The sequence below is a fragment of the Notolabrus celidotus genome, chromosome 20 (genome assembly GCF_009762535.1).
Source record: "Notolabrus celidotus isolate fNotCel1 chromosome 20, fNotCel1.pri, whole genome shotgun sequence".
Lineage (NCBI taxonomy): Eukaryota > Metazoa > Chordata > Actinopteri > Labriformes > Labridae > Notolabrus > Notolabrus celidotus.
Window position 1 is genome coordinate 13,025,116 of NC_048291.1, and position 27,148 is coordinate 13,052,263.

General features: G+C 41.9%; 1 long non-coding RNA gene and 1 pseudogene across 1 annotated transcript; one reads left to right on the forward strand and one right to left on the reverse strand.

Annotated features, from left to right (window-relative positions):
• Nucleotides 1-26,856, forward strand: LOC117832352 (annotated as a pseudogene).
• On the reverse strand, nucleotides 8,903-9,458 carry LOC117831756. The gene is made up of 3 exons (XR_004635067.1): nucleotides 9,316-9,458; nucleotides 9,182-9,218; nucleotides 8,903-8,981 (listed from the first exon to the last, which is right to left on the reverse strand). It is a non-coding gene; the product is annotated as an uncharacterized LOC117831756 (long non-coding RNA).
• Nucleotides 26,857-27,148: the final 292 nt, after the last annotated feature.

The following is a 27,148-nucleotide window of genomic DNA, read 5'->3' on the forward strand; positions in this document are numbered from 1 at the left end:
ATGAGTGGGTCAAAGGCTGGTTCACATGTAAGTGGATCAAAGGCTGGTTCACATGTGAATGGATTGGAGTCTGGTTCGAATGCAAATGAAACTGATAATGAAATTGTCAAAAGGAAAATCATTCTCACCAAAAAAGCTTTGGGGTGTAAAATGGAGAAGCATCAATAAAAAGTGTCATCGCTGCTTTAAAGGAGCTCATGGAGAATGATGATAATGTTTCACAGGTGCAAACACTAATAACCAGACTGCAGGATGCAATTTATGGCTGGGACCAGGTATGGTTAAATTGTTGCTATCTTATTTCTGAGCCAAAAAGATGATAAAAATATGAACAAGGCCAGCTGTAGATGAAGACTTGCCTACCTGATTTTTTTAAACAGTAGAAAACTATTACTATTCGTAGAAAAACAACAACAAAGAATACATAAATTAGAATGTGGAAATGAAATAAAGATAGATTTAGTTCTAGTACTGCTTGTATGCATTCCTTTATTCTGGTGCTTGCATCTGTAATGAGCAGGAAGTGGGACTATACTGTATGTTGAGTGGAGACAACATCTCTTTTTATTCTGATGTCTGCTCTTGCTGATGATTGTTATAGACTAGATTTGCAGTGTATAAAGTTGTAAAGTTGTGCTGATTGACATTATATTATTGCAGGCTGCAGGGTGTGTCTTGGATGCTCAGATAAAAAAGCGCCTCTTCCACCTTCACACCTTCAACTGGAGTGTATGAGATTAGTTGAATCTGACAACTTTGGGCTTCACTCCACTACTGACTTAAAATACAACACAGTGGAGAAGGAAAAACACATTTCAACTCTGACTATTTTGGATTCCTTTCAGAAATACTTAAAAGTGGTAGCTGTCATGGAAAATTATTTTCTGAAGTCCCCTAGTTCGACCACATTACTGGGCACTGTTGGGATCCTTCTTGTCTTTTGTATATTTTACTCCAGCTTTAATGGGCGAATGAAGGAGCCTCCAGGACCCTGGCCACTACTTGTGCTTGGAAATTTGCTGCTGCTGGATTCCAAATCACCACACAGTACATTGAATGAGGTGAGTACATGGTATTGGAAAGCTAATGTAAATAGAAGTTGGACTGACCTTTTATCATTGACTTATCATAAATTCTTGTTCTTTGAGCTCTCTAAGAAGTATGGGCCAGTGTTTGCTTTTCATTTTGGGCCCCAAAAAAGGGTGGTGCTGGCAGGTCACAAGATGATCAAGCAGGCTCTGGTCCACAATGATGCCTTTTCAGAGCGTGACGTTCTTGCACAGAGATCAGAGGCATCCCTTTATCCACAGGGGGCGCAAAATCATCACAAATAGAAAGTGCCACACAGGAGCTTTAAAGGTGCAGTTTGTAGTATTTAGCTGCATTTAGCAGAAAAGACTGTAGAAATGGAATATACTATCCATGAATACCTTTTAATCAGTGTATAATCACCTCAATGTAAAAAAATAATAATTAAACTTAAAATGAGCCTTTTATATCTTGCCTACATAGGGGCAGCCATCTTGCACAGCCATGTTTCTACTAAGCGGCAACCTCCGGTCTCAAACGATGAAGCCCATGCGGAAGTGCTATAAACTGCAATACATTGAAAATCCGCTTGAGGCTGGCTGCAGAAACACCGGAAACTACATAGACATGAATGGGAAAAAGACGATCTTTGCAGCATTAATAAACATGTTTACAGCCTGGTTCAAAAAACGGCTTGGCCCTACAAAGCTAATCTCTCTCATGGCACACACTGTACGGGGGGTGAATTTTTTTTCTAACGAGACGGTTCAGAAGATATTAAGATTACAAGTTTTGCCAAAATAAGGACATGACTGACGTGACTCCCGGTCGGGAACACATAGCTATTGGCTAGGAGGCTCACACTACGTCACACTAACGAAACAAACTAGTAGCATAAGCGTTTCTGTTTTAAGAGAGTGGCTGTCTGAAGTGCAATGATTGAAAAATAGAAGAAGGTGAGAGTGGTTGTTGTTTTACTAAAAATAATTTGTATTGATAGATGTTTGTGATGGTAAAATCCTGACAAACGGTGGATCATACTCATCATGCATAACAGGAGCTTTTTGTCCTCAAATGTCACTTGGGAAGCTTCACCGACGAGACAGCATGAGCAAGAGAGCATTTCAATCCAGAACCTGACCGCTAGATATCGCTTAATTCTCCCTTTTCTACACACTGGACCTTTAAAAAAACTTCTCACAGCTCAAAGATGCTTAATCAAGGCAAGGAGACCCAGCTTCACTTTTCTTACTTTGAGCAAACAAAAAAGTCTGAACCAATACTTTGATCTCTAAAGATAGAAAATAGAAAAAGAAAAAACATGATGCATTATGAAACGTACTAAGCAACACTTGCATTTTGTCATCCACAGGAATTTTATTTGCTAATGGACCCTCGTGGAAAGAAATGAGGCAATTTTCATTGACTAACATGAGAGACTTTGGGATGGGGAAAAAAGCATGTGAAGAGAAAATAATTGAAGAGAGTCAGCGCCTGATTGATCTGTTTTAGGATAAAAAAGGTAACCTCTTTTTTTGACTGTAAATTATTTAGAATAATTTTTGTTTAGAAAATATTATATTACTCAGATGTGAGCTGTGCTTTAACAAATGTCATTATCCATGTAAATTGGGATGAACACAATAATTGAACTTTCTCCCCCTCTCTTTTAGGTAAAGCCTTTGATCCAGCCAATCCAGTAAACCATGCAGTCTCCAACATCATCTGCTCTATTGTCTATGGGAACAGATTTAAATATGATAACCCAGTGTTCATATCGATGGTGGATAGAGCTACCAATAACTCCAAACTCATTGGCACGTCTGCATTACAGGTACAGGACACAGTGCACGTGAGGATAAGAGTCATAAACATTGCTGTCAGCACTTGTAGCTGACAGCGGGACGATTTTACTACTGATCAGACATATAGAGGTTGAGTTAATTAGTCTGGATATAAAGGACTTTTATTGACTGCTTATATATGTTAAAGGGGAAGTGCAGGGAGAAGCAATTAATACGACAATGGATCAGAATGAAATAAAACAGTGGATATGAATTTGATGTCTTAATATGTTTTTTTTCCCAGTTATACAACTTCTTCCCAAGGCTGTTCAGGCGGTTGAGGGCCCGAAAACAACTGATTGAGAGTGTCTTTGCTAACAAGAGACACATAAAAGAGCTGATCATGGGTTTACAGGACACCCTCAACACACAGATGTGCAGAGGAGTTGTGGATTCCTTTTTGGCCCGCAAGATCCAGCTTGAGGTACACAAGGAAGAGCTACCTTTTAAAGACAGTGTTGACAAAAATTGTTTGTGTAAATGTCACATTCTTATTGAAGAGAATTAGGGCTAGGGATGAGCAAAGAACATGTGAGCTACACAGTTGAGGTGTAAATGATCACAGATCATACAGTCTGTCCCCAGTTAGTCTCCCTCTGCTGATGTGATTCACTGCATGCAGGTAACGAGATTGTTGAGAAATGGAGAAGTAACAGCTAATCTTAGCCGACTGCTCAGTTCACAAAAATGAGCAAACTTTAAGATCGGTGAGAAACAAATCCATAAAGACAGACTAAATTGTTTGTGAATTATCAGTACTTGATATCAGCTGGGTTAGCATCTTGTGCCTAAACCTTAGCAGTGTTAGATGTATTGTACATATGATGGAATTAGAGCAAATCACCCTCTACAACATAGAATTGCTTGTAAATGACAAGTGCTAAATTTCAATCAGACAATTAACTCTAGACAAAGTAAACAAAATGCATCTTAAATACCTGTTGCGAAAGTTTTCATGATAATTGTGTCTATTGTTTTAATGCTTATAAGAAATAAGCAAATAAGCCTCTGGAAATATGGATTCTCACTACAATGATGACAACCTTCTGGTGACTGTTAACAACCTGTTTGGTAGCGCTACCCCACCCAAGGGTCTCCTCTCCTGATCCACAGCCACCTTGAAGCAACTTCTGCTGCCTCTGTGGCCGACTTGATGGCCCTTCGCCTACTGCTCCCTGTGATGCCAAGCATATTGTAGGCCCTGCATAGGGACTGGCCCACAAACCCTCTGCATCCCACCTCAATGGGCTCGCACCTTGCTCACCACCCGTTGCTTCGGCATTGTTCCACCAGCTCGGTGTACTTTGCCCTCTTCCTCTCATTGGCCTCCTCAATGCGGTCCTACCAAGGCACGGTGAGTTCCAAGAGAATGACCTTCTTGGAGGTTTCCAAGATCAGCACTATGTCTGGCCTTAGCGATGTTCTGGCAACAGTTTCTGGGAACTTCAATTGCTTCCCCAGGTCAACTTTCAGCTCCCAATCCTGCGCCGTTGCTAGCAGGCCAGAGGAGGTGGTCCTGGCAGCTGATGTAGGCTTCTCCCCAGCTCTGACGAAAGAGATTGTTTTCTTCACTGGGCGAGGCGCTTGCAGTGGTTAATTCCACTGCAGATGGTGTCCGCTATGGCCTTCAGAACTTGGTCGTGGCGCCAGCGGCAGCGCCCCTCGCCCAGGGCTTTTGAACAGCAGCTGAGGATGTGCTCCAGGGTCCCTCTCTTCAGGCACAAAGGGCACGCTGGTGACTCAACCATGCCCCAGGAAAACAAATTGGATGGGCTTGGCAAAACGTCATAGACAGCCTGGGAATTTTTCTTCGGTGGGGCTCAGCTTTCCACAGCTCGGTGCATGAGACTTTGCGCTCCACGGCTTGCTCCCATCTCGTCCAGGCTCCCTGTTGCCGCATACCAACCATCCTGCTTGTTCGCTGTTCTTCGACTGCTGCTCTCACCTCCTCTTGGATCAGTGACCTCTTGTCCTTTCCCTGTGCCTTGTTGTAGCGAGGTGTTTTGCTGCTACCCAGGCCAGCTCTTCCACGAGCCACTGTCCCCACCAGCACCCTGTGCCTTAGCCGTGCCTCAGCGACATCGACAGCCTCTGCAGCCTTCCACTTCCGTCCCGTCCTGACGGGCAATCAAGGTTTCTTATATTGATAGCAAGCTCAAATTTATAACATCTTTGTATGGCTGTATTGTACTTCCACAAGTTTTGTCAATTAATCACACACACTCGTATTCATTTCATAACAAAACCAAAGAGATTTTTCTTGTATGCCATGTTTCAGAACAAGTCCAAGAAGAGATGGACAGGGTCGTAGGAGGCCGTCAGGTCCGCGTAGAGGACAGGAAGAACCTTCCATACACTGATGCTGTCATCCATGAAATACAGAGATTGTCCATCACTATCCCGACAGCTGCCCATCGCACCTCCCGTGATGTCATCTTCCAGGACTACTTCATCAAGAAGGTGGAAAACTTTTTCAAAATCTATTCTCTTTGCAGGCTGTGTTAACACAAAACTTTATCTTTCTGCTTCTTCTTATTTAGTGTAGTGAGAACACTTTGATGTATTTAACACTCCTGTGAGGAACTGTGTTCAAGTCAATTTCGGCGCCACCTGTGAACAAAGTAGCACCTCTTACAAAACCAATCAAAGTAATACTGGCACTATGTAAAATATGTCAATCCTTACATAGTTTATGATCTCCAACATGATTTAGGGAACTCCTGTTGTTGTGCTGCTTTCATCTGCTCTTCGGGATGAAGATGAATGGGAAACACCTCACACTTTTAATCCAGCTCATTTCTTGGATGAGGAAGGAAGCTTCAGAAAGAGAGATGCTTTCCTACCATTTTCTGCTGGTAATTTTGTCGAATATAACCAAGATATTTTAGGAGAAAATTACCTCTTATATGTGAATTTCTTTCTTTTTTATTCAGGTGCAAGGGTTTGTGCAGGAGAGAGTTTGGCTCGTATGGAGCTATTCCTCTTTTTCACCTCCCTCCTCCAATGCTTTCATTACAGTCCTCCGCCTGGAGTTAAAGAGGATGACCTGGATTTGTTACAGGTTATTGGCATAATTTTAAGTCCTGCTCCTTATAAGCTCTGTGCTGTCAGCAGGGTCTGACAAACATCAATAGTGAACAGAATGCTATCACACTTTAAGAATCTTTACAATGATTAGTTATTATTATGATCAACAAAAATCTTAGTGAGATCCCCCATTGGTTTCTAGAGCAGAGTTTTGAAGCCGATTGACAGTGGTCATTACATTAGAAATGGTGACAACCTAACTTTCAGACCCTCCAAGAGGCAGAGAAGTGGAATTGTCACTTTAGCCTCATGCTAACAGCTACTGATCAGTCAAGTCAGCCATGCCTCTAATATGCAAAACTCATAACCGTAGTATCTTAAAAGCTAATAAGTTCTAAAAAATAAATTCATCCCCTGTACTGTGTGTGTGGATCAAGCAGCAACCTCTGGCTACAAGAAATGAATCCGATGCGGAAGTGCTAAAATCTGCAGTTCCTCAAGTGTCCACTCGAAGCCGGTTCTGGAAGTACTGGAAACCACATACACACCAATTCAAATTAAAAAAAAATTTCATAACTCAGCAGTTTAGATTATATTAAGATGATTAGTTTTTCATAATTAGAGGTGCAGCTGTCTTGACTGTAGCTGTTAGGGTTAAAGCCCACCTCAACACCACCTCTTTACCTTACACTAGCTCGACAGAAGTAGAAGCAATTCAGATATGGCACCTGATGACAATGGGTTTCAAAACTCTTCTTTAGAAACAGATTGGTGATGTCACAGAGACTATGTCCATTTATTATACCGTCTATAGTGTGGCCAGAGAAATTTGCTATCCAGACGAGATAGTTTTTTGTACTAGGCTGTAAGCATGTTTATTTTTGCCGTAAAGAACTACTATGTTTTGGTATTGTCTCAGTTTTCTTTTAATAATTTGTGATTACCTGTTTTACTTTCTAGATTTTCCTTAGTGTGAGTTTGTTTCCTCCCTGTGTATTCTGTTTGTTATAAGTCAACCTTATTGCTCCCTTGTGGTTTTAGTGTTTCATGTCTTGTGTTGTCTTCCCTGTGTGTGTGAAGAGTTTCCTGTTTTATTTTAGTAGTTTTTGCTCCCTGTGTTTCTGTTTTAATTTTACTCCCTGTGTTTTCCCGCCTTTGAGATTGTCTTCACTTGTGCCTTGTTGTTTTCTCCTGTGTCCCCTTACTCCTTTCCCAGTATGTGTATATATACTCTCTGTGTTTCCTCATGTCTTTTGTCAGTTCATTGTTTGGTCATACCTGAATGTCAAATCAAGTCTTCCTAGTGTTATGATGCCTTGTACAAAGAGAGCACAGTTTACCAAGTCAAATTCTTTGTATGTTCAAGCATACCTGGCCAATAAAGCTGATTCTGATTCTGATTCTGATGATGTTAGCGTGTTTCCTGGATTTGTTTAAAAGCAAGTTTTTTTTTTTTTTTCATCTCTTGTTGTTGTTTTTTGTTAATTAAAACTAAAACAAAATGAGGAAAAAAACTTTAAATCTTTTTTTAAGAATCTAATAAAATCAATGAAAAAAAACAGCAATAACTTAATTTGTACGTGCCCAAATATGTTTCTGAGATTGAAAGAGTGAAGAGGGTATTTCAAGTAACCTATGAGTTATGAAGGACAGTATGAACAACATTTCACTTCAGGTCACACTGTAATAAGGATCTGTCCTCTTTTTTTTTTTTTTTTTAACTCTGGTTGTCCAGTTAATGATGAAAATATTTTGTACATATTTTATACTAAGACAAAATACAATTTTAGCATCAGCAGCTGACCTCATTTCAAGTGCTGTCGAAATCACAAGTTAACTTGGATGAATTCATTACAGAGAAAAGAACACTTTAAAGAAATTTTAACACGGATAAACACACTCTGTCGTTCAGCACTGATCATACAAATGTCTGAAGCAGCTTCATCAAAATAATGAATAAGATGACACCATATTATTTGTCTTTGAAGCTATGTTACTTTTTCGATCTGAGAGTCCATCTGTGATCAATTAATGGATGGTTAGTTTTTTTGAAGTGGGGTTGAATAAGGCACTTGTCAATAGTAAGCGTATAACCCACATGGGATCCTTGTTAACCTGGTCTCATTTTTGAAAAACTGGCCAGAGAACCAGAACAACAGCTAGGCTATCAACCGCTTGAATGGGGTCAACTTTGTACCTAATTTAGCTAATGTGAGGAAACTCCAACTCAAACACTAATGTTAGTGTAAGCATACAGACTACTTAGAAATTGTTTAGTGTTTTTCTTTGCATTCAGAGAGCTGATTTGCTTTTGCACTACTTGTGGACGGACACATACAGTGGGTACGGAAAGTATTCAGACCCCTTCACTTTTTTTTCCCATTTTGTTGTGTTACAGTCTTATTCCAAAATGGATTAAATAAATTTTTTAGGTCTTAGCTATTTTCAGGTCTTTCCAGAGATGTTCAATCAGGTTTAAGTCTGGGCTCTGGCTGGGACACTCAAGAACATTCAGAGACTCCTGAAGCCACTCCGTTGTTATCTTGGCTGTGTGCTTAGGATTGTTGTCCTGTTGGAATGGCAACCTTCTATGCAGTCTGAGGTCCAGAGCGCTCTGGGGGAGGTTTTCATCAAGGATCTCTCTGTACTTTGCTGCGTTCATCTTTCCCTTGATCCCGACCAGGGCTGGACTGGGACCAAAAAATGGCCCTGCCATTTTTGGCCATGGCAGCCCACCATGATTATTTATACGCTATGCGAAAGCACACGACATACCCGAGGATATATGTGCACATTGTGTTATTTCAAAAATTTAAATAAAGCGCAGCAGCCTACATGGAAGAGAGTAACCATGTTAAAAAATGGATCCGCTCTTTCACTACTCACAGAGACTTTCATCTGGGGAGAGATGGCCACAGTGTCATAATTTCCATCTTGAAGTGAAAGTGGATGTCAAAGAAACACTGCTAGTGATGTCTTTTCAATGTTTAATGAAATATACTGTTTATACAACTACACAATTAAGACCACAGTAAGACCATATATCCCTGTAAAATAAAGAGCTCCTTGTCAAAGTGGCACCTTAAAGTATGAGAAACAGAGAGAGAATGAGAGAGAATGAGAGAGGAAGAGAGAGAGAGAGAGAGAGAGAGAGAGAGAGAGAGAGAGAGATAGATGCAGAGACAGGCAGACAAAGGAAAGAAAGAGAGCAGGGATCAGTGAAGGTATAGTTTTAATAATGTTTAGGTGAACAGAGAGATAATAGCTTATTTTGTACTTACATATGCTGAGACAAAAGGTTACATGGACCTTGGTGCTCTGAGGGAGACAGAAAGCAGAGGTGAGGTCAGATATGCTAGATTAATCCGATACTGTCTCTTCTAGAGTTAAAATAAGAGCTATTTAGTAAACTCACAATGAAAGAAAAAGAACACATGGAAACTCCACATCTGGGAAAGGCAAACCTTCATTCCAAAGGGAAGAAAGAGAGGACAAGTGTGTCAAGAGTGAGGCATTGCCCGGTACGCCAGATGGCCTGTCCATGCCTGATCCTGACTAGTCTCCCACTGCCTCCCACTGAAAAACATCCCTACAGCATGATGCTGTCACACCATGCTGCACTGTAAGGATGGTATTGTCATTGTAGTGGGAGCAGCGCTCCTAGTGTTTGGTTTTTTCATTGTTGGCTTTGAATGCAGCCTCTTGGAAGTAGGTCAACTCCTCCCCTTAATCAGGTGAACCATATAAAATGCATCTGTGGCAACATGGCCGCCTCTTAAGACAGGGATTCAGTATAAAGTTTGTGAGTGTGATTGCATGTCTGAATGTTTAATTGTAGAAGTTTGGAGTTCTTCGGGGAAATTTGGCTTAGTCAATTTTTATAATCCCTGTAAGCCTCTGATTTTATCTGAGCTGGAGGAAATAGTGAGTAAGGTAAGTTCCCCTGCTGTCTGGGTAGGGGATTTTAATGCACACAACCCACTTTGGGGAAGCCTTGAAAGAGATAAAAATGGGGAGGTGATGGAGGAACTTTTAGATAATTGTAATTTAGTAATTATGAACAATAACAGACCTACTCGATATGAAATTAAATCTTCTAAAATGTCATGTTTAGATTTGACTCTTGCTTCTCCAGCTCTAGCAAGAGTGGGGGAGTGGAGTGATTTGGGGAATGACTCAATGGGTAGTGATCACTTTCCAGTTGAGAGCAAGTTTGGGAGGTCTCTGGTAGTGGAGTCTGGGGATAGAATAAAATGGTTTGATTTCACAAGAGCCAAATGGGATAGGTTTGAAGAGGGTATAGCTTTAGGCTTAGGAGACGTGCGCCGTGATGGCACTATTGATGAGCATAATGACTCTTTAATTGCAATGATTCTTAAAGTGGCCTCAGAAACAATTCCCTTTAGAAAGGGCCCTAAAGACCATGTTATTGTTCCATGGTGGAATAATGAGTGTAGTAAAGCAGTAAGCAGGAGAAAACAAGCCTTTAGAACGCTACGTAGGAGTCCTACTCAGGAAAATGCAGTGGAGTATAAAGAAATCGTGCTATAGCAAGAAAGACTATCAAGGATGCAAAAAGGAAATGCTGGAGAACATTCTGCGGGACTTTGGGGCCAGAGACTCCGGTCAGACAAGTATGGTCCAGAATCCACAAAATGTCAGGAAAAGTAATTAGGACGTCAAACACGGTACTGAAGGATGGGAGCAATGAGGCTGTAAACAATAAAGACAAGGCCAATATGTGTGTTAAAGTGTTTCAGGATGTACATAATTCGAAACATTTAGGTGAGGAAGGGCTCAGGATCAGGGATGAAGTCCTGAAATTAGAACAGTGGAGATGAAATTATGTGTGTGAGAGAAGCAGCCCGTATAATGCATTCTTCTCCTTAAAAGAGCTTAAGGATGCAGTAAAAGCTGTGTCTAACACCACCCCGGGCCAAGATGGCATTAGTTATGAATTGCTGAAGCAGTTAGGTGATGTTGCTTTAGAAGAGCTGTTGGCTCTTTACAATTATGTCTGGGAGGCTGGTGAGCTACCAATAAAATGGAAGCATGCAGTGATTGTTCCAATTCTGAAACCAGGAAAGGATCCATCCTGTCCATCCTCTTATCGACCGATAGCTTTAACATCTGTTATGTGTAAGGTTATGGAGAGAATGGTAACTAATAGATTGGTGTTCTTCCTTGAAAGTAATAAGGGTTTTGTGAATTTTCAAAATGGCTTTAGAATTGGAAGAAGCACGATGGACTCTATTGCTGTCTTAGACCAAGATATAAGGAAAGCCATCATTAACAAGGAAGCCGTGATAGGGGTTTTTCTAGACATAGAAAAAGCATATGACTCCATGTGGAGGGAGGGGGTGTTAATTAAACTTCATAAAGCAGGTATTTATGGTAGAATGTTCTATTGGATTAAGGACTTCCTTAATCTTAGATCAATTCAGGTAAGAATAGTAGGAGTTACGTCAGAAAGTGTTGGTATTGAAAATGGCACGCCACAAGGTTCAGTGATTAGTCCTGTTCTTTTTAATATCATGATAAATGACATATTTCAGAATGTCCAGCAAGGACATTCCTCCCTCTGGAGGAAAGGAAAAAACATTAGTCACTTGGTCTGTCAAACCCAAAAGACTTTGGATCAGGTTGTCCAGTGGGCAAATAAATGGGGATTTAAAATCTCCTCTTCAAAAAGTAAGTTTATGTTATTTGGTTTGAAGAAGAAAATCCCGGCTTTAAATCTTTCTATGTACGGATGCCATTTGGAAAGGGTTAAGATTTTTTAAATTCCTGGGGATGTGGCTAGATGTGGCTGACATGGAGGACGCACGTTGAAAAAATAGTTGGAAAATGTGAGAAAGTAAATAATGTCCTTCGGAGCTTAGCAGGAAGTGACTGGGGAGCTGAGAGAGGCACTTTGGCAATGATTTATCAAGCCATGATAAGGTCAGTGTTGGACTATGGATGTGTAGTGTTTGGAGCAGCCTCAAAGACTGAGCTTGATAAGCTGGATCGAGTCCAGGCTAAGGCTCTTCGAATTTGTTGTGGAGCTTTTAGAACAACACCTATTCCGGCCTTACTGGTTGAAATGGGGGAGTTTCCTCTAAGACTCAGAAGGGATAAACTGGGGCACCCCTACTGGTTCAAAGTGTGTACCTCTAAAAACAGCCTAGCAGCAGAGTGGCTCTTGGAGGGTTATTGGGAATTGGTAGGAAGCAGAAAAAAAGATCAAACTTCCTTTTATCAAATAAAACAGCTAGCAGCAAACTTAGGGATTGATAAATACAGGGCAATTGGACTCGTCTGGTCTCCTGTTCCTCTGTGGCTTCTTCCTGAATCCGTTGTCCATACATCCCTGCTTGGGCAGGTGAAAGAAAGCAGTCCTCTGACTAGGGGGGTCAACAACCTTGTAAACAGTTTTCAGGGAGAATACCTACAGATTTTTACTGACGGGTCTGTGGATCCAGTCACTGGTAGATCTGGGTTTGGGGTGTATGTGGCCAATCCTGGGATCCAGGAGAGTGTGCGCATATCCGACAGGTCATCGATTTTTACAGCTGAACTCTTGGGAATTCTCTGGGCTATGTGTTGGGTGGAGGAGGTTAAACCGGAAACGACCATGATATATTCAGATTCAGCGGCTGCTCTGCTGGCTCTCCATCATGGGTCAGCTAGGGCTAGTCCTGACCTGCTGGGGGAGATCCTGTGCTGCCTGCTAAGGGTTGAGAAATCAGGGTGCTCTGTTGAATTTATGTGGGTGCCTGGTCACTCGGGGGTGGAAGGTAATGAAATAGCGGACAGACTAGCGAAAGAGGCTCTGCGTAAAGACTCAGTGGAGTTTGAGGTATTGATGGGAAGGTGTGAGTGGTACAGTATCTGTAAGGAAACATTAGAGCAACAGTGGCAGAAAGAATGGACAGAAGAAAAAAGAGGGAGGCAGTACTTCTCTGTACAGCCATCTATTAAATGGAAAAGGACGGGGTTAAAGACTGGGCGGAGGGATGAGGTGGTCTTAACCAGGCTTAAACTGGGGCACTCTGGGTTGGCCCAGTACCTTAAAATCATAGGGAAACATCCTGATGGGTTATGTCAGTGCGGGACGCCTGAAACAGTTCAGCATGTACTCTTCTCTTGTATAAGGTATGGGCATGAAAGGCGGATTCTGTACAGAGAATTGTCGGACCTGGAGGTCTCTCCCTTTTCCTGTAGAACCATATTTACCGCTGGTGCGCAGTCTCCGCTGGTTTGTCGCGCGGTGCTACGGTTCTTAAAACCAACAAGGCCGGATGCCAGACTTTAAGTAGGTGCTATACCAAGCCTGTGGAGGGCAGCTTTACACTCCCCAGTGTACAGCCTGCCGGAATCCCATTAGAAGAAGAAGAAGATGGCTGCCTCTTTGTCTGGTTTACCTGCTGGTTGCCACATGCCCTGTCTGCCTCTCTGCCTTGGGTGAACTGGGGTCTGGTCTGATTAAGGTTTGTTTGTTTTAAAGATTGTTAATTCCTGAGATGTGGAACTATTTTAAAGGATCTAGTTTATCTCTTGTATAGTGTCTGTTGGTCCTTTCGCTTGAGGCTTCCTTGGTAGCTGTTCCTTTGTCATTGTTACAGTGAAGCAAGTTCCTGGTAAGTCAGGCAACATTAGAGTTGAGGTATATTATGAATTGTTATAAAGTAGTTTTTAAACATAATGCTTTTCTGTATTTCAGGCCTTATCAGCTGCTGTTTTGCCTTGACTGTTTTGCTTTGCCTTTGCTGTTTTTGTTTTGCCTGTCTTGATTGATTTGCCTTTTGTTGTACTTTTTAATAGAACCAACTGGTTTAATTTTCTTTAACACTATTTTCCCTATAGTGAGGTGGTTGCCAGCTGCTGGTCGAGGTTAGGCACTCTAGGTGTTTCCCTGCACTGTTTGTAGGGGTAAGCGCCCCGGGGCACAATAGTTTGCACCTGTTTGCTGTGAGTTCACAAGTGGTGGGTAAGTTGCACTCCTGGAACACACCCCTTGATAGGCTGCCTCCCCTCTGCTGGCACCCCTCACTCCCCCCTCTCATTTAGCTAGTTTTAAAATCACCTTGGAAGGGAAGTGTCCTTTTCAAGATAAAATAAACAAATTTAAATTGTAATAAACTTTAATACATCTCCCTAAACTGACTAATTTACAGCCTTACCACAATAACTAAACCCCTTCTTTTCACAGATACTCCCATTTTAAATTATCAATAAATGTACATTTTCTTTTGAACCACATCTCTGTCTCACTTCAGTTGTTGAACCTGTGTTGCCTTTTTATTAAAGTGTTTGTTTATTTCCTGGGGTGAAATTCCCCAGGTGGTGTTGTCGGATCGGTTACATTTTTCTTTCTTTATTTTATGTCAAACTCTTAGTGCCGCCCCCCTCCACCTTGCCACATCAAGATGATTAGCAGTGCCTTGTTTCCTTCAGACGTGACGCTTGGCATTCAGGCCAAAGAGTTCAATTTTGGTTTCATCAGACCAGAGCATGTTTCTCATGGTCTGAGTCCTTTAGGTCCCTATTGGCAAACTTTCATGTGCTTTGTGCCAAGGAGTGGCTTCCGTCTGGCCACTCTATCATAAAGGACTGATTTGTGGAGTGTTGCAGAGATGGTTGTCCTTCTGGAAGGTTCTCCCGTCCACAGAGGAATGCTGGAGCTCTGTCAGAGTGACCGTTGGGTTCTTGGTCTCCTTCCTGATCAAGGCCCTTCTCCCTGATCACTCATTTTGGTCAGGCAGCCAGCTCTAGGAAGAGTCCTGGTGGTTGCAAACTTCTTCCATTACGTATGATTGAGACGACTGTGCTCTTTGGGACCTTCACTGCGGCAGAATTTTTTTCTGTACCCTTCCCCAGATCTGTGCCTCAAAACAATCCTGTCTCGGCGATCTACAGACAATTCCTTTTGACTTTATGGCTCCGTTTGTGCTCTGACATGCACTGTCAACTGTAGGATATTATATAGACACGTGTGTGCCTTTTCAAATCACGTCCAATCAATTGAATTTACCACAGGTGGACTCCAATCAAGTTGTAGAAACATTTCAAGGATGGTCAGAGGAAACGGGATGCACCATAGCTCAGTTTTGAGTTTCAAAGCAAAGGTTCTGAATACTTATGCACATGTGATATTTGAGGGTTTTATTTTTAATTTGCAAAAAATTTCTACAAAAGTTTTCACTTTGTCAATATAGAGTATTGTGTGGAGATGAGGGGGAAAAAAAATAATTTAATCGATTTTGGACTAAGGTTGTAACATAACAAAATGTAGAAAAAGTGAAGGGGACTGAATACTTTCCGTACCCACTGTATGTTCATGTTCAACCAAGTTTATTGGTGTTCATTTTCTTTCCTGGAAGACATACAGTTAAAATAATTCTTGTAATTTTTTTTTACAGTAATTCGGTATAATTTGCCACCCTAAGACAAAGACAAGGTTTGCACGAACACTAGACGAATAGCATTACTATTAACATATGTTGTGTGTGTTGAAAATAGAAAACATTGTATGAGGTTGCTTCAAAGCCCAATAAGTTAAGATCTTTGCTGTTAGCTAGGGGAGTTAATTCAGCAAGCCAGTTGGTGGTGTGCACAACCTGCATTATCTATAGGGCTGAGGAATTCACTTGACAAGTGCATAATACATTTTAATTACCATTACAGTTGTATAAGCCTTCCTAATGGTGCGTTCACACCAAACGTGAACGATCGCGCTAGACGCGCGAATATGGACGCGCAAATGATTCGTGTTTACTCGCGCTACTGGCGCGAATGGAGCGAGTCATTCGCGTGAGTAAACACGAATCATTCGCGCGTTGAAATCGGGTGGAAACGAGTGCCAAGACGCGAATATACGCGAGAGGGAGGGGGGTTCCCACACCACAGCTGTCTTTTGTCAACAAACAGAATACAGTGGAGGCTGGCTTGACCGCAGTAACAAGGTTGAGCTCGCGGACATTGAATGGGGAAGCCGGTTATACTAAATGGGGCAGAGATAACTTCCTACTACAACAACTGATAGCTGACAGACAAAGTTTTTCACAACTCACCACATAATCCTCCTCCCTCTCTGTCCTCACAGTGAGCTCCTGTTTATTCCTCATCCCATAAAAAAAGGTAGAGTCACAGAGTTTGGGGAAGCTGCACAGTGATAGAATCAAAGTGTCCCATATATTCCAGATGAGGGAATCCCCGCTGGAATCTCCGCTGGTCCATACGTCACACAACACACGTCACCGGGGGATCTACACGTCGATTGGCTATCGCGTAGGGATTCATTCGCTTGAGTTCAGATATTGCAAGTCCTTTCAGTCTGAAGTCGGTAACATGACCCAAGACAACATCGAGAGAATTGCTGCATTGTACTTGCTATGGAAAGCCCAGAACCGCCGGAGGTCCAGACGCCGCCGCGTCTGGGTCCATCGGATCCTCCAGAGGCGAACTGTGCTGGGTGAATTTCATCACCTCCTCCAGGAGCTGCGTCTGGATGACCGCCTATTCCAGCGCTATCATCGGCTCACCCGGGCCCAGTTCGATGACCTGTTGGCGAGGATCGGTGCCAGGATGACCCGCCAGGATACAATTACAGGCAAGAGTTATTTTTTTTTAATCTTTTCTAGGTTAACCCTTTGATACAGCCCAACCTGTAAACCATGCTGTCTCCAACATTGTCTGCTCTATTGTCTATGGGAACAGATTCGAATATGATGACCCAGTGGTCATATCAATGGTGGATAGAGCTACTAAGAACACTTGTCTTATGGGCTCTGCTTCGATTCAGGTACAGTATACAGTGCACATGAGCTGACGTGGTTGCTGAGATCCGGCTCGAAGGACCAAATTTTGTAGGAGATAAAGTGTGGATCTATGGTGTGGCAGCAATCACCCCAGGGTATCGGGTTAAAACACAATTATGATGTTCAGGTGAGAGTGAGGAATAAACATGCTGAGTCCAGGGCTTAGTTTGTATCTGGGATGTCCGTCAAAACGTACCCCAATGGGGAGTTCAGGATTTTCTCAACTTCTACGAGAACCGTTCTTAGCACTTCCTCTGACCCACGTTGGGCTCCTAAGGTGGTGTGGAGGGCAGTCTTTACTGATCGCACTTCTCGCTCCTAAGACCCACCAAAGTGGGGAGCATTGGGGGGATTAAAGCGGAATCGGATCTGTTGTGCTGCTAGCTGGTCCCGGATCCGACAAGAGCTCAAAGGGTTTCCCCCTGTGAGCAATGAAGCGTCGGAGTGTCATCAGAAAAGAATCTGCATCCATATTGGATAGCAGATCAAGGTACAATGCCCGAGTGGTGAGACATTTGTACAGGATACCCCACCTCTTTTCAGTGCGCAGTCCCACCTTCACCAGCATTGGGCCAAAACAGTCCCTTCCAGTTGAATTGAAGGCAGGTCGAAAGAGTCTCAAACTTGAAGGGGGCAAATCGGCCATCTTTGGGATCTCTGGCTTACCTCTCCATTTCCTACTCTCTGGGCAGTTATACTGATGCTTTCTCACTGCTTCTCTGCCTCTCAATATCCAGTATGTCCTGCGCAACTCAGCAAAGACACGTTCAGCTCCAGGGTGACACAGCTGGTTGTCAAAGTGCTGAATTAGCAGCTTGGTAACAGGATGAGAGGGGGCCAGAAGAATAGGGTGCAGAAACTCAGGGTTCAGGTCTTCACATCTTCTGAGCCTACTACCTGCTCAGATCAAGTCAGTAGTCTCATCATACTCAGGAGCGAGAGTAAGCAATCTACCACTGTTAGGGATGGCCTTTCCTGATTTGAGTAATCCAAAATCTTCAGGGAAGATTTACATCTGAGCTTGTCTCAGGAGGGCCAACTCTGCTTTGTTATAGTCATCGGCTGTGGGGTGATCAGTGATGTTAGCCGCCCCGTGTAGTGACCTCGTAGTAGCTTCCAAGAGTTCCTGGTATGTACTGAATTGTTGGTTATCTGGTAATGTGGGAGTATCTGCAACGGTGAGCAGTCCACAGAATGACGAAAGGGAGGCCCTTGACTCCAGTGACTCTCTCCAGCAAGCTGAGAAAGGGTTTTGCCCCTGGTTATATCATCTGCGGGATTGCTTTCTGAGTCGACATAACGCCAGGAAGCTGGGTCAGAGAGCTCCTGTATTTCTGCTACCCTGGTTCCAACAAAAACCTTGTACCGAGTCTGACTGAAGCCAGTTGAGTACCGTGGTTGAGTCTGTCCAGTACACCACTTCTTGAATGTTCAGCGTCAGCTCTCTCTTCAGTACGAAAGCTAACTGAGCCCCTGTCATTGCACCACACAATTCTAGCCTTGGGATTGAGAGTTGTTTCTTTGGTGCGACTCTGGATCTTGCAGCAATAAATGTCACTTTGGCTCCTCCTTCACTTTCTTCAGTGCGCAGATAGGCTACAGACCCATATGCATGTTCAGAGGCGTCACAGAAAACATGAATGCTGTGAGGGCTGCTGCTACAGTCTCTCTGGTGGTCAGTGTAGCATCTTGACAGAGTTATCAATGACAGCTGAGGAAGCTCACTTACCCACAGTTGCCAGGATTGGAGTAAGTCTTCTGGGAGATTGGGGTCATCCCAGCCTCGTTTCTTGTCCCAGAGACGTTGCACAATGACCTTGGCTCCTGTGGTGTATGGGATTATGAACCCAAGAGGATCATACTGTTGAGCAAGCAGTCGATAGATGTTGTGCATCGTAGGTTCTGGATTTTCGCTCTGCTGGTGCTTGTATCTCAGGGTATCAGACTTACACTGCCACACTAGTCCAAGAGTGCGCTCTTGAGGATCTGCATTCTCTTGTGAGAACCAGAGTTCGCTTTCAGACCGAGACTCCTTTGGTAGATGGTCTATAACAGATGTCACATTGCTAGCCCATTGCCGCAGTTCAAAGCCGCCTTCACTGAGTAGGGATTGCAGTCGGTCCACCAGTCTCTTAGCTTGCTGTTCAGAAGGGAGGCTTTGCAAACAGTTGTCGACATAGAAGCAGCGTTCGATAGACAGGCGAACATCTTCTCCTGTCTCTGTGTGCCCTTGGACATGTGTTTGGAGAGCAAAGGTGGCACAACATGGGCTGCATGTTGTCCCAAAAGGGAGCACTTGCCACTCGTAGACAGTTGGTTCCTCATCTACCTTCCATGCTACCAATACTATGCAAGACATCAGCAGAAGGAGCCTGTCTGGCCTGCTCATCAACAGGTGAATGGGACCTAATGGGGTAACTGACCTCATAGTCCTGAAGGCGTGATGGCAGGTGGCTGTGTCGACGTGGATGGTTTACATCCCTTTCTGGTCTCTCATATGGCCAAGACATCTTTGACTGTAGTGGTTGCTTAGATCTGGCTCGAAGGACCAAATTTTGTAGGAGAGAAAGTGTGGATCTATGGTGTGGCAGCAATCACCCCAGGGTGTCGGGTTAAAACACAATTATGATGTTCAGGTGAGAGTGGGGAATAAACATGCTGAGTCCAGGGCTTAGTTTGTATCTTTATCCAAGTTGATTGGCATACAGATTAGAGCTGAACTTCTTCACACTGTCGTCTGAAGGTGTGTGTGTGTGTGTGTGTGTGTGTGTGTGTGTGTGTGTGTGTGTGTGTGTGTGTGTGTGTGTGTGGTTCTAAATAGAAAGTAACAAAACATACTATTTAGTAATTGTGACATATATACATATCTCACAGCATCAAGAGCACAGAGCTTATTCTCTAACTTACAGTATGTTAACTATTAGCTTTAAACAACAAGAAATTAACAATAAGACTGTACATCAAGCAACTGAATCATTGTGTAATTCAACGCAGAACTTCTACAGAAATGGCAAATGAATACATAAGTACTAAATAAATGCAGTATTCTGACTCAATTAAACTATTATGCTATCAATTAGCGATAATCTCAAATCACATTAGATGCATACACACGAAATTGCACAAGCGTAGTTAACATGAACAATGCAAAACATGAAACTCCAATAATTACTGACTAACGTGTATCATGGACGCACACACGGTATAACAACTCCGTCACCGACAGCTTTAATGTTAAAGGGGACATATCACGCTTTTTTCATCAATATATATTGGTCTAAGAGGTCCCCAAAACATGTCTTTAAAGTTCATGCTCAAAAAAACACTTTGAAATCAGATTTTGGTCTGCCTGAAAAGTCCTTTTCTTCATTCCTCTTCAGAACACTCTGTTTTCCCTCTGACCACGCCCCCTCCGGAAGTGGATGTGCCTCGGCTCTCCAGCACGTTGATCTAATGTTTACATGTTGGCTGAATATACACGGCTGCTCAGAGATCGCGTTACTTCAACCCTCTGAATCTGATCCTGACGGAGGGGCGCCTGTAGCAGGACCTTTCTGAACCATTGGTCATAGATTTAGTGTTTCTTGTTGTTTTATTTATCAGTATGTAGACGTGTGTCTTGGTACACAGCTACGAACATGTAGCTATGTGGCTATGCTAACTAGCGCTAGCACTTATCCATGATAAATAAAAATCATCCACTAGATCTTCAAATCTGCAGACGTGGGGAGTAAAACCGATCTCTGCCAGAAAGGCAGCAGGACCTATTATGAAGGATTGGTCACAGATTTAGTGTTTCTTGTTGTTTTATCTGTCAGTATGTCAACGTGTGTCTTGGTACACAGCTACAGCTACAGCTATGAACATGTAGCTATGTGGCTATGCTAACTAGCGCTAGCACTTATCCATGACAAATAAAAATCATCCACCAGATCTTCAAATCTGCAGACGTGGGGAGTAAAACCGACCTCTGCCAGAAAGGCAGCGGGACCTTCCAGATTCTGTTTCTTGTTGTTTTATTTATCAGTATGTTGACGTGTGTCTTGGTACACAGCTACAGCTACGACATGTAGCTATGTAGCTATGCTAACTAGCGCTAGCACTTATCCATGACAAATAAAAATCATCCACTAGATCTTCAAATCTGCAGACGTGGGGAGTAAAACCGACCTTTGTGTTTATTAAGACAGCCTACAACTAGCATGCCTCCCTCCTAAGCTCCTTGTTAGCACACATTTGTGCAGGGAATGAAAAACGGAGGAGGGATTCAGTATTATTTTATACAGTCTATGGGCTGAACAAGCTCCGAGCTCTGACTCCGTGACAGACCGGATATTGTTGTTACGTAACAAAAACACGGAAGTCTGAAACGGCTCGTTTCACACACATTTGCAGAAAGGTGTAGAAATCAAAACAGGGGCAGAATGGATTTTTTTCATTCTCGGGGGGTTTGTAGACATGCCAGGGACACATATTTCAGGTAAAGAACCATTAAAAAGTCAATTTTGCATGATATGTCACCTTTAATGCTGGATCTAAACTTGTCCAGGCATGTCTCCCTGCCTGCGGAGCTCCAGGGACACGTTGTGAGATACTGCATTCACTTGCGCAGCTGGTGGTGGGAAACGGGAGATGTTCCTCCTAAATTACCGTTTTTACACCAGGGATGAGAAAGAAATGAGAGGAGGAAGAATTTTTAAATTATACACTTTAAGAAAAAAGTCAAAATGTTGAGAAAAAAGTTGAACCTTATTTGTCGAGAAGCCAAAATAAAATTTTGAGAAAAAATTCCACAATTGCCAAGTGGTGACCGCACACATCCACATAAAACTGCTGCAGGTCAAACTTCCTACTCTTTGTCGTATATTTGATATACTGTTCATCACTGTTTTTACCAAATAGTGTCTAAATTGATCATTTGTAGGGTTTTTTCTAATATCCATATGTTCGTAAAGAGAAGCAGAGTTGACTGAAGTCGATAATTTATGTTACATTCTTAAACGTCTGAAAACAAAAGTTGCCTGATGCCACCATGAAAACATTTGTCCATTGGTAAAAACTTGCTAGTTACTTATGTGTCATGCATTTATATGAAAAACTCTTGAGGTTGTAAAAAATAATAATACATCTTAAGACTCCGCCAGCACTCTAAGCCCATAGCAGCAAAACAAAGTGCTGGTCTAAGCCTGAGCAAACCCTAACTATAAGTTTTACTAAGTATCAAATGCTAATTTTGATGCATCTTTTTAGACAGATTATGCCTGATTTTCACAATGCTGAAAAGGTGTTTCAACCTAATTGAGCTCCAGAACATTTCTGGTCATCTCCATAGGGCATGCTAAACTTTAGATAGGTGACAGGTCTCTCCTGGCTACATTTTTATTTTATTTTACCTGGTAAAAAAATGTTTGAGAACCAGTTCTCATTTACAAACATGGCCTGACCAAGTGGCGCCAATAGGAACACATACGCACACATAGACATAAATAGAGCAAAAGTGAACAAGTAAGAAGCAATGTGGGTGAGGTGTAAGAAAAGTATGTGTGTATACGTAAGTATGCATGTAAGTAAAGTCCAAAGTGATCAGCAGGAGCAACAGTCAACTACAATCTGTTGAAGTTTAAGCTTGAAGGTTGTGAGTGAAGTCAAAGTTGCAAGTTTGAGGGTGTTTTGTATGATATTCCAGTCGTTAGCTGCAGCAAAACAAAAGGAATTACGGCCAAAAATAGTACAAGTACTGGGGATGATGAGCTTGATGTATTCACTGGATCAGTGCAATATGAAACATGGGGGACGTGAAGAGGAGAGGATAGGCAGGGAGGTGTCTTGCCCAGGATTGACTTGTATATGAAATGAAGCCAGTGGTGAAGCCACCGGGTATGAAGGGAGGGCCACCTCACCAATTTATAGAGATCGCAGTGGTGAGTGTGGAAGGGTGCATTAGTGGCAAAGCAGATAGCTGAGTGATAAAGTGTTTCCGTTTCTTGAGTGCGGTACATGAGGCCATTTTGTAAATGATGTCACCATAATCCAGAATTGGGAGTATTATTATCATGACGAGGGTATGTTTGGCATCATGAGTGAAGGAGGCTTTGTTGCAGAAAAGGAAAGGTAGTCTGACTTTGAGTTTGGTCTGAAGGTTGTTAATGTGTGTGGCGAAAGACAGAGATGAATCCAGCCAGAAGCCTAAATATATATAGGACATTGATAACTACAATTGAGTATCATCTGTATAACACTCAAATTTATGGATTTTTTCTACATAATGTTACCCGTAGAAAGCATTTAAGGTGAAAATTATTGGTCTGAGCACCAAACCTTGAGGACTTTTCATCAACATGTTGCAAAAGTCTGACTCGATAACATGATATTGAAGGGGAAATGCTGGGCAATGGAGGGAACAAGAAAGTTATGGAGGGATGAAAATGACATAAATGATATGACACATAGTGCAACAATTCTGGTTTCCTGTGTTTGTTTGTTTCTACAGTTATATAACTTCTTTCCAAGGCTGTTCGGTTGGCTTGGAGTCCAAAAGCAACTGGTGGAGAGTTCATTTGTCAACAGGAGACACATAAAAGAACTGGTCAAAGATTTGCAGAACACCCTAGATCCACAGATGTGCCGAGGTGTAGTTGATTCCTTTCTGGCCCGCAAGATGCAACTTGAGGTAAGTACCAACTGCCTCTTATGAGACTATATAAATTTAAAAGCACCGTAAGGAGTTTTCATGTTGATTCTGGTGACCCCTATGGACTGAACCGGTAGTGTTTTTTGGGGACAAAGACTGCATTTCCCATTAGCACCATCACCCTCTGTGGTAATGATGTGGCTCTTGCCAAAGTATACATTTGTTGTGGGTGCAAATGAATGCAATACAGATCTTTTAATACTACTTAATACTTTTAGTAGGATGCAGAGTGATGAGATAATGTATTGATTTGTAGCTTATTGTGTAACCAAAATTTCAATTTTTATTGTCTCTATGTTTGTTAGGCCTCTGGTAATATGAATTCTCACTACAATGAAGACAATCTGCTGGTGACTGTTGTCAACCTATTTTCTGCTGGCACAGACACCAGTGCATCCACTCTCAGATATGGCTTACTGCTCATGGCCAAGTACCCTAAAATACAAGGTAAGGAATAAAACAAACATTTGAGATCTATTGGTTAAACATTTATTGTGAGCATGTGACTTGTTATGTTCTCTTGGTCATTTATTAAACCAGTAATCTGTAAAAATACAACTCAACCCCTCCTCCGTTTTTCATTACCTGCACAAATGTGTGGTAACAAGGAGCTTAGGAGGGAGGCATGCTAGTTGCAGGCTGTCTTAATAAACACAAAGGTCAGTTTGACTCCCCACGTCTGCAGATTTGAAGATCTAGTGGATGATTTTTATTTATCATGGATAAGTGCTAGCGCTAGTTAGCATAGCTGCATAGCTACATGTCGTAGCTGTAGCTGTGTACCAAGACACACGTCTACATACTGACAAATAAAACAACAAGAAACACAGAATCTGTGACCAATCCTTCAGAAAAGGTCCCGCTGCCTTTCTGGCAGAGGTCGGTTTTACTCCCCACGTCTGCAGATTTGAAGATCTAGTGGATGATTTTTATTTATCATGGATAAGTGCTAGCGCTAGTTAGCATAGCCACATAGCTACATGTTCGTAGCTGTGTACCAAGACACACGTCTACATACTGATAAATAAAACAACAAGAAACACTAAATCTATGACCAATGGTTCAGAAAGGTCCTGCTGCAGGCGCCTATCCATCAGGATCAGATTCTGGATCAAATTCAGAGGGTTGAAGTAATGTGATCTCTGAGCAGCCGTGTGTATTCAGCCAACATGTAAACATTAGATCAACGTGCTGGAGAGCTGAGGCACATCCACTTCCTGAGGGGGCGTGGTCAGAGGGAAATCAGAGTGTTCTGAGGAGGACTGAAGAAGAGGGCTTTTCAGGCATGCCAAAATCGGATTTCAAAGTGTTTTTTTGAGCATAAACTTTAAAGACATGTTTTGGGGACCTCTTAGACCAATATATATTGATGAAAAAAGCGTGATATGTCACCTTTAATGTCCAAACATTCCAGTTCATTCACAGCAGTAAGTCCCTGTTAGGCTCTCATTGGTCCTGAAATGATGAAACCCAACCTTGATGGACTTGTGGAGTTTGTTCGAAGTTCTGATTGCATAAAGTTAAAAATATGAGTGCCTGATTGAAAAAAAAGTAAAAATCCATTGAGGTTCCTAACTTAAATGAGAGAGCCCATTGAACTGGAGTGATGCTGGTCCTTAAAATAGACCTCCAAATTTGTGACGCTGTCATCCCTCGTTTAATTAATGATGTAGTAGTGTGATCTGTTACAGTAATGCCTTAACTTTTGAAGCAATAGGGAGACTAAAAGATCAATATATTTTAGATCATGATATCAATTCTCTTATTTGTTTTCCACAACAGTCTAGATGAAATGCATTCATACGCTGCTGCCTTTAACACACTGGAACTATGTTGAGCCTTGATTGTCTGCTCCCACACTAGCGGCAGCAGAGGCTATGAAAAATCGATTCCTTTAAATGATGAAAAATCTACCAAATCAGAGTTGCTTTGAAAAATGTATAAAACAAAGTTATGGAGGTTATGAGATGTTTGTGGTGCAGTGCCTATTCGTTCAAGTGACTTACAGCAACTGCACTACATGTCTGCACTTATTCATTGTATAACAAAGCTAACCAGCTTTGTCCTAACTGTTATCTCCTAGACCAGGTCCAGGAAGAGATGAACAGGGTGGTTGGAAGCCAACAGGTTAGAGTAGAGGACAGGAAGAACCTTCCATACACTGATGCGGTCATCCATGAAATACAGAGAATGACAAACGCTCTCCCAACAACTTTGCATCGCACAGCTCGAGATGTCATCTTCGAGGGCTACTTCATCAAGAAGGTGACACAACACAAGTGTTTGAGAAAACAAGTACTTCAGTCATTTTTGCCAATCCATGTGATCGCGGATCAGTTTCAAAACAGAGTCATGTGACCATCTAAACAAGGTTCAATCCTCATCCACACAAATGTGAATACCTTTGAAAACAGTTGTTTCTATACGTTTTGGCCCTATATGTCCAAATGTTAACAAAGTTTTAGGTCCCTGAAAACGGAGGTTTTGGAAATGTGTAATGTTCTTTTATGAAGTTTACAGGACAGACTGATAACACACTGTCGCCACATACTCATCTGGCATGCTTACTGTATGTCCTTGTTTTCAACCGTTTCTGAGTTGTAATGGAGACCGAAAAATATTTTTATAAACTTCTGTTGACAGAATTTTTTTCTGAACTGAGAAAAAAAGTTTTTTTTTAAATTCTTGTTCATGCACTCCAAAGACATTTTGTGGTACCAAGAACAATATGTTCATCTGTTAACATTTTATCAACTTTTTTAAAGGGAACTCCGGCACTTATTCTGCTGTCATCTGCTCTTTGGGATGAAGATGAATGGGAAACGCCTCACACTTTCAACCCAGCACATTTCCTCGATAAAGAAGGAAATTTTAGAAAGAAAGATGTTTTTCTACCATTTTCTGCAAGTGATTTTGTTAGATATAACTATGGCATTTGAGCAGCAAATTTACTCCAAGATGTGACATTTCTTGTTTTGTTTCAGGTGCAAGGATTTGTGCCGGAGAGAGCTTGGCTCGCATGGAGCTGTTCCTTTTCTTCACCTCGCTCCTCCAACATTTTCGTTTCACTCCTCCCCCTGGAGTTAAAGAGGATGACCTAGATCTGACTCAGGTTGTGGGCTTCACCTTCACCCCTGCACCTCATGAGCTCTGTGCTATCAGCAGGGTCTGACAGTCATGTAACTGGGACAGGATGTGATTACCCCAAAATGGTGGAGAGACCTGTAAAAGTGAAGGAATTAGCTAATTTTGAAAAGTTTTTTTTTTGATACTACAGGTATGTTTAAAGCCATTTGACACTTGTAATGCTTTAATAGTGAGTCCTGCATTACAGTTAACCAGTTCTGACCATATTTATTCAACAAATTAATATCAAACAAGTTAGGAAAACATCGCTTTGACATGTCACATCAGGCTTTTAGCCTTAAAATTTCATGAAAAATCCAATTAATTTAGCTGTTTTCATTGTTTTGGAATTGAAGTTTTGTTGTTCAATTCTGAGTACATTTGAACAAATATAAACACAAAATACTGTCAAATTATGTAGATATTATATAAATATATAACAAAACATTTTTTTCATAACTGTAAATAAAATTAACATAATTTTACTGCCCTATTCTTGTCCCATTTTAATGTAATTGTTTTATTCTCATTACTTTTTATTTATATTGCATTTGTAGTATCACTGAGAATAAGCTCTAAACTCTTTTGAAAGTACTTGATGTCATCTTCAGAGATGATAGTGAGTCTGA